The following is a 14,826-nucleotide window of genomic DNA, read 5'->3' as shown; positions in this document are numbered from 1 at the left end:
ATCTCTGGAAAATTCTATTGCTGAGTTTTCTGTTAACCCCCCAGCCCCAGCCCCAGCTTTTCTACCACTCTCCTCACCCACCCCCAAGCTAGCTGTGGGCACAAATGCTGAGCCAGAAATCCACAGCCCAGACAAAGGGCACCACTGAAAGCATGCCAGAGAAAGGCCATGGTGCCTGTGTAACCCACCAGTACCTCGGGATTCTCACAGCACAAATGTTAACACTTGGTTCTTTCCCATTTCTGTGGGGTACCTCCTAGACAGAACCTGGACCAGCCATCCACCACCCAGCACTCTGAGTCCCCAAGTAGTAGGCAGAAGCCACCTGCTATAAGCATGACAGCAGCCATATCAGTATTAGTGAGAAGTTGTAACGTAAGCAAGGTGTCATGTGGCCATTTAATGAACTCATTTAAATTCTCAGGTAAGGACTTTGATTAGCCTCATTTTACAGCTCAAGAAACTGAGACACAGAGAAATGAAGTAACTTCTATAAGGTTACCCAGCTAGAAAGTGACAGTGGTGGGATCTGAACCCATGAAGCAGAGCTCCAGAGCCACCATCACCCATGGTGCTCAGCATTCTCCCATGGCTGGCCAAGTGATAGACACGTGTGTGCAGAGTCAGGCCAGGGCAGAGGCAGCAGATCTAGGAGGCTGGAAGGGGATCAGCAGTTAGCCAAAGGGTGGTGTCAGAATCAGGAAGGCCACAAGGTCAAGTAACTGTCCCCATGGGAGGAGCAGCTTGGCAGGTGAGGGCCTAGGAGGCACCCAGGGCAAATACCAGTCACTGTGAACAGACAGCTGCCACTCCACATCCCCACACTGCTGATAAGGACATAGAGCTGCTACTAGCAGGTGGGCCCTGCCCTGCGGTCCAGAGAGGAAGCTGGGAGCACCTGGCAGCTGAGACCTCATTTTCTAGCATTTCTGTAGGGGACTTTCTCTGCTGTCCTGGTCCTCACATGTGCAGATCCCTGGCCAGTTCAGGGCTGGCCCCTCACCTGGGACCCCTGACCAAGGAGCTGGCACTGCGGAATCAGAGCCTGCAACCTCAGGCAAGCTGCTCACCTTCTGTAAAGTGTGGGGGCGGAGGGAGCAGCATTTGGCCCATGAAGGTGTGAGAGGTCACATTTATTTGCTTGGTCATTTGACATACTGACTGCTCAATAAATATCAAATTGTTCCCATCAGCTGCATCCGTCTTCAAAATCCATTCCAAGTCCTTCCTCCCACAGGAAGCCCTCCTCCTGCCTAAAGCCATTCTGAGCTCCCCATGAACTGGCCAGATTTGCAGGTGACAGCTCAACACAAGTTGACCCCTTGTCGCCAACTCCACAGCAGGCTCTCACACTTGATCTGTGTGCTGTTTCAGCTCCTGACTCTGCCCTGGAGGGTGGCACGTGTCTCAGCCTACCACTGGCTCCTACAGCCACCCCCAAATGCTTGCTGTCTGAAAGGTGGATGAGAATTCAGCCTGTCAGACACAGGACCAGGCCTCCTCTGGCATGTCCCGAAGGAATCAGAAGATGCCTGCTCACTGCAGAGCACATGGAAGACTCCACACTGTTCTTGACCTTAGCATTACACAGTGTCTCCCAGTCCTTAAACCTCAAAGTGCTCTGTCAGGAAACCGTGCTCCTCCCAGGGTGCCCTGTGGTTTGTGGAGTATGTCATTGGAAAGATAAAAGACTGACAGGCCGTAGGAGAACAGGTCTAATTTTACCTACGCCCTGAGATCAGTGACCCGGGAAAACCTGACTGGGTAAGGAACCCATACAGCCAACCTCCTCTCAAGACATCTCCCCTCTTTCCCCCACAAGCTAGTGTCCCAGGAGCACCACCTTTGTGCTGGGTCTTGGGAACAAGGGATTCCAAAATGAGCAAGCTGGAGTCCTTGGGGCTCCCAGAGAGTGTGTGGAGGGGTGGGGGGAGTAGGCAGGCAGAAGTTACAGCACACAGCCTCAAGTAACATGGGGGCCCAAGAATTGGGCATCTTACCCCGCTGGTGGCACTGGGGAAGGCCTCCTGGTAGGCAATGCAAGAATGCACTATTGGAGACCAAGCAGGTATTTGCCAGGTGAACCATAAGAACAAGCACATCCCAGAAAACGGGCAGAAAGTGCAAAGCTACAGAGCTCAGATGCATGAAAAGCCAAGGTGCCACTGGGTACAAGGCACGTGATATGGCTGAGTGTGGAATGTGGGTGCATGTACAGCACAGGTGGGGTAGTGAGGGTGGTAAGGAAACTAGGGATCTTCATCTTGCATCTCTGCACTCAGCCCGGTGTATGGCATACAGTGGATGCTTAACGAAGGACCCAGTAGCCAGGGTGCAGGGCTGGGCAGGTGACAGCAGGATGAAGCTGCATGTGATAGTGGCCTTGGACCCTCTCCTGCCCATGGGCCCACACAGGAGTGCAAACATAGGCTTGCTGGATGGCTGCCCAATCACACAGGATCCCCAACTCATTTTGAGGACCACAGGGAGGTTGCCCAGTAGGAAAATCCCAGCAGAGACTTGGAGACACTGGATAAATTGCATAGCGCAAACTCAAAATGCTATGAAAGCCCAGAAAAAAGGGGAAGAGGTGGGAAAGGGCCAGATGGTCAGGGAGGAACAGGGACAGATGAGCCAGGAGAGGGCCGACTGGACCACAAAGGCCTGAGGCAGAAGTGTGGGAGAGGGCTATTATCCCATTTTCCCAAAGGGCAGACAAGTCAATAATGACAAGGCATTTGCCCAAAGGCACAGTTTAGTAAAGTGAGAAGCTGAGATTTTCCTCTGGGGCCCTAGAAAGTTGCAAAACTAAAACTCCATCCCAGTCCTAGTCCACAGAGTCTGGTGGGTCTGAGGGCTCGCAGAACTGAGGGCTGACAGGGACCTCAGTGTCTAAGAGGCTGAACATGGGGCTTCAGGGGTCCTACTCCCACTTCCATCGTGTCCCTCACCAAGAACAGGAAAGGAGAGAGACACCCGAATCCAGAGGTGAGGAGCTGCGTCCCCGTCCAGGGGGAGCCCTGTGGGGACAGAACTGCCAGCTTCCTTGAGTGGCAGCTGAGGGAAGAAAGGAGGAAGTGGCTTTATTTTTAAATCCTTGTTCTCTGCCTGGGGGCCTATTAATATTTTCCTAGTGCCGGGCAGTTCCACCTGAAGTTGAGAACAGAACCTTCCCTCAGGAGTCTGCAGGACTAGGTAGTTCATGCTGTGTAACACCACAGGGAGGACTGGCCTGTGACACCTGGGCTCCCCCACTCTGCAGGCCCTCCGCACTGTGGCTGGTAGGCTGCAGTCCTGCCCCTCTGGATTCTGGCTTAGCTGCACCCTATGCTCATGGAAACCTCACCCCCTCTCTGCTCCTTCTTGGGGTGGCTCAGCCCTGCACGAACCAGATTCCCACTTGCCCAGGTCCCTTTCCCAAACTCCAACTCTCTTCCTTGTTCTCCCTTTACCTCAAATTCAAGAGCAAGGCCCAGCAACTCTGTCCCGTGTGGCTCACCCACTTCAGGGGCCCTAGTCTGCCCTCTACCTGGCACTGTTGCCTTAAGGATCCCCCCAGAAAACTGCCCACAGGCACCTGAGGCTCCTCCCAACAACAGGACATTCCAGGCCCCAGGTGCCCTTTCCCTAACTCAGTCTCTGCTTTCACTCATTTCCAGCAGGGCATCCTGGAGGACAGGGACGGTGCCCAGGTCTCAGGGCTCAGCCCCTGGGAGGGGACCAGCGCCCATGGGCACAACCTGCAAGTGAGTGTGCTCTGCCTACACTGCCTGTGAGAACACCCCTCTACAAGGAGCTGCATCTATTCCCCTAGGCCTTTGAACCCAGCTCCCGAAGGGCTTCCTTCCTCTGGGCCCTCTTCTACTTCCCAAACCTCCTTCCATGGAGCGCCTCATTTGGGTCTGTGGAATGCCAGCCAGGTGCCAGGTGGCAGCCATTATTCTCCTTGACAGCTTACAGACACCTTGCCAAGAGGCACTGTTAACCCCCTGGAACCAGAAGGACAGAGTTCTGTGGTTTGTCCAAGGCCACGTATGACTATCTGAGGTCTGATCACAAAGCTCCAAGCTGTCCACAAGGCTATGTGGCCTCATCTGGAGTGCATCCCCCTCTCTGCCTCCCCTCGAACCCAGAGCTGGGTGTTGCTTCTCTGTCAGATTCCTCTACTGGAGTGAAACAGGCCTTGTCGTTTTTGTCTCTGGGTCCCCTGGAGCCCTGTACCAGCTGACAGCTATGACACAGAAAATCTGTAACAGGACCACCAGACAGTTTAAATTTTTAGCGGCCAGAAATCTGATTTTTTTTTGTGTGTGAAAACTCCAGACTTGTAAATACTGGCCACCAACTGAAAACGGATTGTGCGTTGTTTAAACCTAAGGAATCACCCCCATGCCCCACAGTGGCCCCAGCCCCAGGTCACTAGCTGGCACTCTGGCCTTCTTGAGCAGGCACACATCCTAGTGGTGTGGCGGCCACCAGGAGACAGCCCTTCTCATTGCCTGGGCCTGGCTTTGGCCGCTGCTGAGAGCAAGAGATGAAAGGAAGTAGAAATGACCCCGAGGAGAGCAAGCAGAGGTTCCTCAGCCCAAAGGGAAATTTCCACAAGAGCAGCCCGCCCCAGGACTGTGTCAGAGCCAGGAAGGTGGAGGGCAAAAAGGCCTCCACTGTTGCTTTGATTTGTTTTCATTGTTTATATTCAAAATGTTAAACACCATTAAACGAAGAATGTGAACTTTTTACGCTTGACCAAAAAAAGAGAAAGAACCAGGGCCTAGGCTGTTCCCTGAGGTGGGGTGAGGCTACCCAATGTCCGTTTTTAAAGAGTAACCAGACACACTGGGCCAAATAAAGAGGAAACTTCCTGAAAACGAGGCGGGCATAGCAATGAGTAGGGCAGGGAGGTGTGGGATTTTCCTCCAGCCTGGCTCTGAGTGTGGAACTGGGGCTGGAATGACTTCTCAGAGACCCTCCCAAGCTGAGGATTTTAGGTCATTTAGCTGGAAAGGCAGGAGGTCACTTTCCAGATCTCATTCCCCCAGTTTGAAATGGCTGCTGCGCTTGTGTTTATTTTTTCTGTCTTCCTAACCATGCATAGAGGGCAGAAGTGTAGACTATGCCATTCCCAAAGGCAGGGCTCAGGCTGAAGCCGCTGTTGGCTGGGGGCCCAGCCTCCCACCCCTCTGCGTTCTACCTATAGCACTTTCACTAAAAGCCCTTAGTCAAAACTTATGCCCCTCTGCTAGCTGTACCCTCAGGCAAAATAAAAACTTCTCTGTGCAAAACTATTGTTCATGGGTTGACAGTGCAACCAGCTGGGGCAGAACCAGGTTGAGTCCTGTGGCCAGGGCTGATGATCCTGACCCCTGGCTAAGTCCCTTCATACACTTCTCTGACCCCAACAGCACCCCAGAGGAGGAGAGGTTCCAGCATGCAGCTATCTGCCTTGATCCCACTGTGCATTATGGTAATTAATGCTCAGTTGTTTATGATATAACAAGTCTTCCCCAAACTGCGGTCCGGAACGGACACAGGCCTCACCCACAGCTCCATAAATACTTGTTGGTTTTCATCCTCTAATTCTCATAGTGACTCTGTAAGATGTCCTAATAGGAAGGCACAGAAGATGAACATTTTGCTGGGCTGGCATCAAACCATGATCCTCCTGATCTCTGCCTTCTGAGTAGCTGGGATTATAGGTGTCAGCTATCATTCTGGCCTAGACAAGCCCTTTCATGGTCCTTTCTGGACATAAAAGGTAGACTACACAGCTTAGTCTAAAATAGATGGTATCATTGTTCTGCAATCAAAAGTAATGGAAATGTGGAGTTTTCAGGAGGTCTGGGGCAGTGTCCAGGAAAATCAGTCTCTGGAAAATGGCAGTAAACGAGGTTTGAGGAGATTCAGCCAGGGGGGGAGTCCTCCAAGGGAGTGACCACGCCAGGGGAGGAAGTCTGCCACTCATTGTTAACTTCTGCTGTGTTCTGAGTCAAGGGCAGTTCCATAGAAGCCCTTGGAGAAAGTCTGTTATATCCAACAGCCCCGGCTTGGTGGGGCTTAGGAAGGAAGAGGCCAGGCCTACTGTCCACACGTGGGACAGAGCAGGCAGCTGACCATGGAGGTCAAGCAGCCAGCAGGCCCAGTTCTCACCCTAATAGAAATACTGCAAGCTTAGGTGAGCTTTAAAGAAAAATAAATGATACCCTCAGAAAACTTCTACAGGTGTGAGGGATGAGGACGTGACCCAGCACAACTGGACAAGAGGAGAAAGGGTGATGGGAGACAGCTGGTCATCCCCAGTTATGGATTTGGAAGGGGAGGCTCAGAGAAGAAGGAACTGGGAGTCCCTAACACCCCCCATTGGCCAACTCTGTAGCCCAGCTGAGTGGCCCCAGGCCCTTGCCTGAAAACCAGGCACTGCCAGAGACTCTGCTGGGGCCCATGCCCACCCTACACTCTCCTACCACACTCCAGCCTCACACCGGGCTCACCAAGCCCTCCGCCACCTTTCCTATTCACCCCCACCCACCCATCCCTGAGTGGTGCTGTATTGGAATGGTCATTTTGTTGAAGTGCCAAATGACCAGTTCCTGTGCTCCTTTCCATCCCTCCAGCCACCCCTCACAGGAATCTAGAACTAAAACAAAGGCTTTGTTCCTTTATTTTGGTTTCCTACATAAAATCTCAACCATGCAGGAAACACCCACCCAGAGCCAGATAAGGAGACACAGGCTGCTGTACACTGAGGGTGGGTGGGGCCGGGGTCAGTGAGTGGAGGTGGGTAAAAGGCTGGCAGGCTGGCTGGCCTAGCTGCCTGGGATTGCCAACAGGGTACCTGACCTCTTCTGGGCCCGATTTCCTGGGCAGGAAAAGGGCCTGGTGCACAGAGGGCGAGGGCTCCCAGCTCTTGGCCAGGGAATCTTGCCCTGAAGAATGTGGGTGTGGAGTGAGGGATGGGAGAGAAGCCCTGTCTCTAGCACGTGGGCTATTTGTTTGTTTTTTTACTATATGCCCCCAGGCTTTGGGACAGTCTCTCCACCCTTGCTCCCTCATCTCCAGTTACAATAAACCAAGCATTGAAAGAACACGAGAGAGGTTATTTTGGGCTTCTGGGCTGCCTGGAAGAGAATTATTCTGGCTAAGAATGTATTTGCCTCTTTCTCCTCCTCTGGCTTCTGTTTTCAGTGGAGTTAGTCTACAAATTCACCTCTTTATAGTCTATCTAAAAAGGGGAAATTTCCCAAAAGGTATGCTGAAACTCTAACAGGATAAAAAGAAAAAAAACCCAGTAAACTGAATTAAAATTAATTTTGCTTTTGAAATGAGTATAATGGCCGAGCACCTGTGGCTCACACCTGTAATCCCAGCTACTCAGGAGGCACAGATCAGAAGGACCGAGGTTCGAAGCCAGCCTAGGCAAACAGTTTATAAGACTCTACTTCGAAAATACCCAACAGAAAAAAGAGCTGGCAGAGTGGCTCAAGTGGTAGAGCCCCTGCCTAACAAGCATGAGGCCCTGAATTCACACCGCACAGTACCAAAAAAAAAAAGAATACAGCATTTTCGGGAGAGAAGAGCCAGCCCCCAAGTCTCCTACACCCCAAAATGACAAGTTCCTAAAGGAGTGGGGGGGCCACCTGAGCTCCACAATTCCAGCCATCTGCATACAGCTCTACACACCCACAAGTACTTCTCACCTTGCTAGTTGGTATACTATGGGACAGCCTAACACAGGTGCATTCAGTAGGCTCTCTGTAAACCCAAACTCTCCTTTAGAAAGTGGGCCTACAAATTCAGTATGTGTGTATATTTCCGTGTAACCAAATAGAAGCTGGTTTTAGGATCTATGTAACTGCTTTCATAGGTACCACGTCCACAGTGACACACCCCCACAGAGCAGGTTTGAGGTCTTGGCTTGCAGCCTTTGCAACAGCTCCATCAGAGGGAAAAGGATTCAGCTATGTGGTTCCTTGCTGACAAGTCAGGGACAGAAATCATTTTACCACTTAAAAAAGAGCAGTTGAGGACCACCTCAGTCCCCATGATGGGCTGTGAAACTAGCTCAAATCTTAGCCCCCTGATTTGAACTAGAAAAGGAACCTGCCCAGTAAGAAAGGCCTTTCCAGAAGGATCTGGATCTTCACTGCAGTTTTAGAAAGCAGTACTGGTCCTGCAGTTCTAGCCGAAGTCCAAGTTACGGGCAAATGGATCATTGCAGGCTCCAGCTCAGGAGTCATTCATTCAGGGGCAGATGGAGAAGGCCGCAAATTTGAGTAAGAAAGTGCCTCCGGTTGTCACGAGAAGCTTCTATCCTCTGCAGCTGGAGAGCTGGCTGTCCCTCCTTGGCAGAGAAGAGGACCGGTTCCAGGCATCTGTGCCTGCTCCAAACGGAAAGCTGGAATGGCAGAGTTGGGGGTAGAAAGTACTCTGCTGCCAGGCACCTGTAAACCTAGCTATTTGGGAGGCTGAAATCAAGAGGATCCCAGTTCGAGGCCAGCCTGGGCAACTAGCGCTCGAGACCCCCATCTCCAAAACAACCAGAGCAAAATGGACTGGAGACATGGCTCAAGTGGTAGAGCTCCTGCTTTGCAAGCATGAAGCCCTGAGTTCGGATTCCAGTCCCACCAAAAAAGAAAAAAAAGTACCCCGCTGGACTTAGTCTCCTTCCTTTAAAGCAGTTCTGCACTTTACAATATATTTCGTTACAATGTATCTTGTTTACAATGAGCTGCTTAACAAATGACTGTTTATCTAGTTATAAAAAGAGAATCATGTTTTCTCTGTCTTTTCTGAGCACACCTTTCAAACTCCATTTAAATTACAGTTTAGTTCTGCAACACACACTGGTCAAGGCAGGCATTTGTGGAGGTGGATGAACATCAGTGAAAAGGGACAAAGCCAGAAAGGAGTACTCGTCCTGCTTCCTGTGCAGTCAGCAAAAGGGGCCTCTGTCAACTCCTGTTTTCAGTGCATTAGCTGAGGACATGGAGCCAGAAGAGAGAGCCAGTGCACGGAGACTCAGGGCAAGGCCAGGGCTCAGGATGAGCCTGCATTACCCAGGACAAATGACGAGGGACCCGTTTTTACATCCTGCCCTGCCATGAGAAGGACCACGTGCAGACAAAATGGTCACACTTGCTCATCCTGAGCAATGGGTACATGGCGTTTGTTATATTATCCTTTACACTCTATTTTTCAAAATCAAAAAAGTATGCAAATGATTTAGGGGTTCATGGGTGACTACAGGATTAGTGGAGTTTGGGTGGGTGACTGCCAGCCTTCTCTGCCCTTTACCAACCAGACATCGCTCGGCCTCTGTGACTTCCACTGCCCACAAAGTCTTTATTCTATCCCCTCCCCTCAAAGGTCCTGGTCCCTCTGCAGCACTACATATGCACAGTCAGACCCCGCAAAGCCACACGGAGGGACTGGGAATAGCAGGCATAGCAGGAGGAACCACTGCTTCCCCACAGAACTTGGTCACATTCCTCTGGTTACACTGTGGGCACCTGCTTAACCTCCCCTGCCTCAATTTCCACATCTTTAAAGGGTAACAACAGCATTCAGCAAAATTGTTGTTGAGGCTTAGTGATGGTGAAAATAGAGCGTACAGTACAGACAAGCCCACAAGTCTTTGTTGAAAAGATGGATGGGTGGATGGGTGGGTGAGTGGGTGAGTGAGTGAGTGAACAGGTGAATAGGTGGGTGGGTGGATGGATGGATGGATAGATGGATGAATGAGTGGGTGGATGGATGGATGGACGACGGATGGATGGACAGATGGAAGGATGGTCATGCAAAGAGGCTATCTTTAAACCATGCCTTTTCAGAAGCAGTTGAAGAAAGGAACACTGCTCATCCTGGAGAAAAGCAAGACTGTCAAAGTTCACGTGTGACAAATAAAGGAGAGAAAGGAAAGAACTTCCCAACAATGAGAGGGAGTCCCCTGGTTTGAAGAACAGCGAGTGTCCTGTCTGTAGAAGGGCAGAGGAAGCAAAGCCCTCTCTGATAGCTGTCATTGAAGAAGGGAACCCCTGTGGAGAGTTTCTAGCCTTTACTCAAGGGGTGGGTCGCTTTGTCACTCTGGCCATATTTGTCTATTTAATCTTTATCTTAAAAGCATCATACTTAAGAATATTTTCATTTAAAATCTTTAGTTTTAACTTGAGCAAACGTTTCTACCTAACAGTAGGTTTGACGTGATGCCTGTGTTTTCAGTAATACATACCAACAAGTACGTAACGCTGCCAATGGAAGACGCCATATGTCATACGTGAAATCATCTCCCCTACCACAACAGGAACTGTGCTGTGCTGTACTGCACGTGAGCCTAGACCAGAGCCACAAGAGGGGCCCTGCCCCGCCAGGAGTCTGTTATCCAAGGTGGCTAAAAAACTGATGGTGCTCTTATCCCCTCATCCTGCCTGCTGTCCCGGCATATTTCATGTGTGTGTGTCATCTGTTCCCCACGGCAACCAAGGCTAGGCAGAGAAGTCACAGACGGGCTGGTGCAGCAGGGGCCTCACCCCAGCCCTCCTGACAGTCACAGAGGGCCAGGACTGAGTCCACCACCCTGCCCACTGGTCACCACTCCATGCTGTACAGCCAAACCATTCTTGGTGCGCTCAAATATCATAGCAGAACAAGCTGTAGGTGGCTCTAAGTTCATCCATTGAGGTAGCCTGATACCACGCTTGCTGGACAGAGAATGTGCCTTTCTGAGACCCAGAGTCACCTCAGTACCTGGCCATGACCCACACTGTCACCTGGCCATCTGGCTATCAGCAGGTCCCATCCACTACAACTGCCAAGAATATTAAAGGACTTTAAGAAGCTGAATTCTCTGAGGAAAGCTACCTTAGATCACAATGGCAGCAGGGGCGATGCTCTCCGAGGACCCTACCTCATCACACATGGCAGGAATGCTACCTGAAGGACAAAAGATGGCAAGATGGCACCATGGATTTCACAGCAGGTGCTGGAGTGGAATGCAGCCTTCATCTTGGCAATGGCAATCGGAGCCCCCAGCACAGGCCAAAGGCTGACTGCATAGACTCCACCTCAGTCTAGGCAATGGTAACCATCTGACGACTCTCCGTCACTCCTGACACCTGTCTCTGCCCTTCCAGGGGCCGTGGAGCAGCATGCTGGCCTGGTTGGGACAACAGGGCCACAGAGCAGGCCCCTTATGACAATGAATCTTCCTTGCCAATTTGACTGGACTGAGATATGCCTAAGAGATTAGGAAAGCACATCTGTGGGTGTGTCTGTGAGGAAGTTTCTAGAGAAGATAAATTAAAGGGGGAAAGACCACATAGGAATATGGACACCATCCCACAAGCTGGGGATGGAATGAAAGAGGGAAAAGAGGACTCCCACCGTGCAGACATTTCTCTCTCTCTTTCTCTCTCTTTCCCTTCCCTCCTCCCTCCCTCTCACTCTCACTGTCCTTCCTGGTGTCAGTTTGTGAGCTGCTCTTCCCTGACCCTCCCTTCCCTCCACCATGATGGAAACCTGAAACAATGAGCCCAAGTAAATCCTTTCTCCCTTAAGTTGTTTCTGACAGGTTTTTGTCACAGCAATGAGAAGTCAGGCTAACGCAATCCTCAAAAAGCATTAGTGAAGCAACAGGGCTGTAAGCCAGAGGTGGTCAACCTGGATCATCTGCAGAGGTCTATGATCCCTGAGACATATGCCCAGCTTTGCACATCAAGCAGGTTTTTTTCCCTGGACTTCTCGTTAGTATATTAGAAACGCTGTGTTTCTAATATAAAAACCATCATAAAAGCCATGAGTCTGACGTCCAGCCCCTCAGCCTTCTTGGCTACCTACCCCACTCAAAAATTTGCTGGAAGTATAAATGACTACACGAAAGCTGAGACCACCATTGGGAGATCTGAGCCCTGTTTAACCTACTACTATTTGAGTTTTGTTACTTGCAGCCAAAAGCAACCCCACTGATTCAGGACCATAAGGTCAGAGGCTTTATTTAGACTGACAGCAGGGCCTCGGAGTACGGAGTACACCATCAAAATTCCTCTCGGAGTAAATTCTCTGCTCAGTCCCTGACCATGGGTACTGCCTAGGTCACAAGGAGCTCACTCAGCTCCTTCCTTTTACCCATCTCCAGATTAAGGTGACCCCGTACCTCATGGCTGCCTCATGCCTGCGCAAGCCTGGCACATACATAGCCTCTGGGACTCAGTGCACACCCTCTGGACTCTTGAGAGCCTTTCAGCTTTCCACACGAATCTCTGCCCACTTAGTTTATGGGGGCATGGTTTGAGTGAAGCACACAATGCGAGTGAGTGCTGTATCATCAATCACTTTCAGGGAGGTACACCGGGGAATTCATTGGTAAAATAAATTGCAATGATTCCACCAGGTGTAAAACACAGAATTTTTCCTGAGAATTCACGAGATTCAGGATGTGATTTTCTCTCTTTTAAAAATTTTTTTTGGCAATATTGGGGTTTGAATGAAGATTCCTCAGGCTTTGAAACTCTACCACTTGAGCCAAGCCCCCTGCCCTTTCTTCCTTTAGTTATTTTTCAGACAAGGTCTTAAGTTTTTGCCTGGGGCCAGTCTTGGGCCGTTATTCTCCTAACATACAGCCTCCTGAGTAGCTGGGATTATAGGCGTGAATACACCACGCCTAGCTTGTTGGTTGAGACAAGGTCTTGTTAACTTTTTTTTGCCTGGTCTGGCCTCCAACCACTATCCTCCCAATCTCCACCTCCTATGTAGCTGGGCTTATAGGCAGGAGCCATCACACCCCTAAAATGTGATTCCAATTGAGGGTAAGACCAGTCATCCAAGAGGCTCAATTTATCAGAGCCCAGCAGTCCTTCCTGGTTTCAGGTGATCACTGGTGTTCAGGGACTAACACCAGGAGTAACTGACTGGTCACATGATAAATGTGAAATAATTATGCCTGAGCTAATAATAAAAATTGCACCTGTCACAAAAATGTCTTATATCCCAAAAGCATGAGAGTGGAAAACAGAAACTGCTTTCTACACGAGCAAAGCTACCAACCCTGAGGTACAGTCACCTGTACCTTGACCACCTCCCCCCTCCATAAGGAAAGCCACATTTGGGGGCAGCAGTTTCCAACAGAGCACTGGGCTTGCTCGGCACCCCCACCCCAAAGAGGTTGGCAGCCCTTGAATACCCCAAGAGTCTCAGGGCCCCAGATCTCCCATGTGCAGAAAGTGGGCACCTACACCAGAAACCACAGGCAGAGATGGCTGTCGGGCAGTGTGAGCAGACCCATGGGTAAAGACCTGCGAATTACAGGAAATGAGGAAGTTTCTGAATGTTAACAACTCCAGTTTCTTCCCTGGGAAAAGAAGCAGGAGAAACTCCAAGAGCTGCCTCTGTGAAAGTGCTTTGTTCACTGCTGGCCCGTGTCAGTTATTAATAAACACAGCCACAGCACCACACTACCACACTTGAACCCACCAGTGCAGTGTGCAGACAACGCTGTATTGCAAATGCCTAACACCTGCTGCCCCTTGGCCTTCAAGCCAGGCACTGCCAGACCCTCAAGGTTCTGACCTAGCCAGAACAGATGAGGGTTCAAAAGCATGCACCTCAGATAAGATCTTGGGTAAGTTGTTGACCCTCTCTAACCCCCGCCCACCCCCCCATCTGCATATGAGAATAATAAAACCTGTGGGGAGGGTCCTGAGAAGTGAGAAGCAAGCCCACCACAAGCGCCTGCTCCTTGCAAGCCCTGCTGTCATTAGAGTGGAGCTTTGAAGGCAGATCTGCTTACTCTGCACTGCCTGGCAAGCCTCTGGAGGCCACAATTCCTGTCTCATCAGCCACCGGCTCTAGTCTGGTCCAGGACAACGTGTGAGTCCTGGAGAAGAAGGGACCACTGCAGCTCAAGGAGGCTCCCACGGCAGGGGCCCATGCAGAAGGAGGGGCAAGTGAAGTGGTCTTTGTCCCTCTTTCCCAGATCAACAGCGGCCTCAGATCTATGTAGGATCAAGAGGCTGTCCAGGGCCCATGCGGCTGCCTCCTCCAGGAGGCCTTCCCTGACCTCCCATACTGGAGTAGGGGCTTCTAAGAGCTCCTATGGCCCCTGGGCTTTCCGGGGTCAGCGCTGACCATGCTGGGCTGTCACTCCATTTGCGCCCCTGTCTTCCCCTCGGGCCAGAGCTGGCAGTGTGCCTGACACCCTGAGGGCACCCAGCCGCGTTCGTTCAATGCATGATCCCAGACCCGAGTTGTGACCCGAAACCCAGCTCTCCAAACCAGAACCCGGGGCGCAGTGAAGAGTTGTTTATGAAGCAGGCTGCTTTTCATTATTCAGATGACTGTGACAACTCCCTCAGCGGATCCCTGCCGGGTTAACGCCATTTTAAAGGGGGAGACAGAGCTTCCCCCCACTCCAGTCCCGCCGCCCTCTCCCCGCCGGGTCCTCATCAAGGTAGCCAAAGAACCCTGGAGTGATTACCGCGAAAGGGGTCCGAGCGGACAGCAGGCCCTCCCCACGGGGGTCTCGGCCGTGGTCGACTTCTCGATCGCACACGGTGAACGCGGGAGCCCGTGATCGGGGCAACAGGCCACGCGCAGCGGGTCCCCGGGGTGCACCGGGTGGGTGCGTGGGGAGCGCGGCGGCGCCCGAGAGGGGGCGGCCACACCTCCCGCCCCAGAACAAAGCGCCGGCCGGGGCGCCCTGGCGTCCGAGGCCGCGGACCACAACCGTGCGCGGCCGCCGGGTCTGGGCTCCGGCTCTCGGGTCGCCTCCTCCACGACCGCGCCTAGGAGGAGGCAGCGCTGCGCCCGCCCGCCCGCCTGGCGGGCCCCGCGGCTGCG

At 51.7% G+C, this 14,826-nt stretch overlaps 1 protein-coding gene across 1 annotated transcript in view; it reads right to left on the bottom strand.

Annotated features, from left to right (window-relative positions):
• Positions 1-14,826, bottom strand: part of Mras (muscle RAS oncogene homolog) — a 47,625-nt gene extending 32,799 nt beyond the window's left edge. Inside the window, exon 1 of the mRNA XM_074059182.1 lies at positions 14,465-14,826. The gene's annotated coding sequence lies outside the window, so the exon portion shown is untranslated. The remainder of the gene's footprint in view (positions 1-14,464) is intronic.

Source organism: Castor canadensis, chromosome 17, assembly GCF_047511655.1.
Source record: "Castor canadensis chromosome 17, mCasCan1.hap1v2, whole genome shotgun sequence".
Classification (NCBI taxonomy): Eukaryota; Metazoa; Chordata; class Mammalia; order Rodentia; family Castoridae; genus Castor; species Castor canadensis.
The sequence above is the reverse complement of the archived record's forward strand: the minus strand, read 5'-3'. Positions and strand labels throughout refer to the sequence as shown.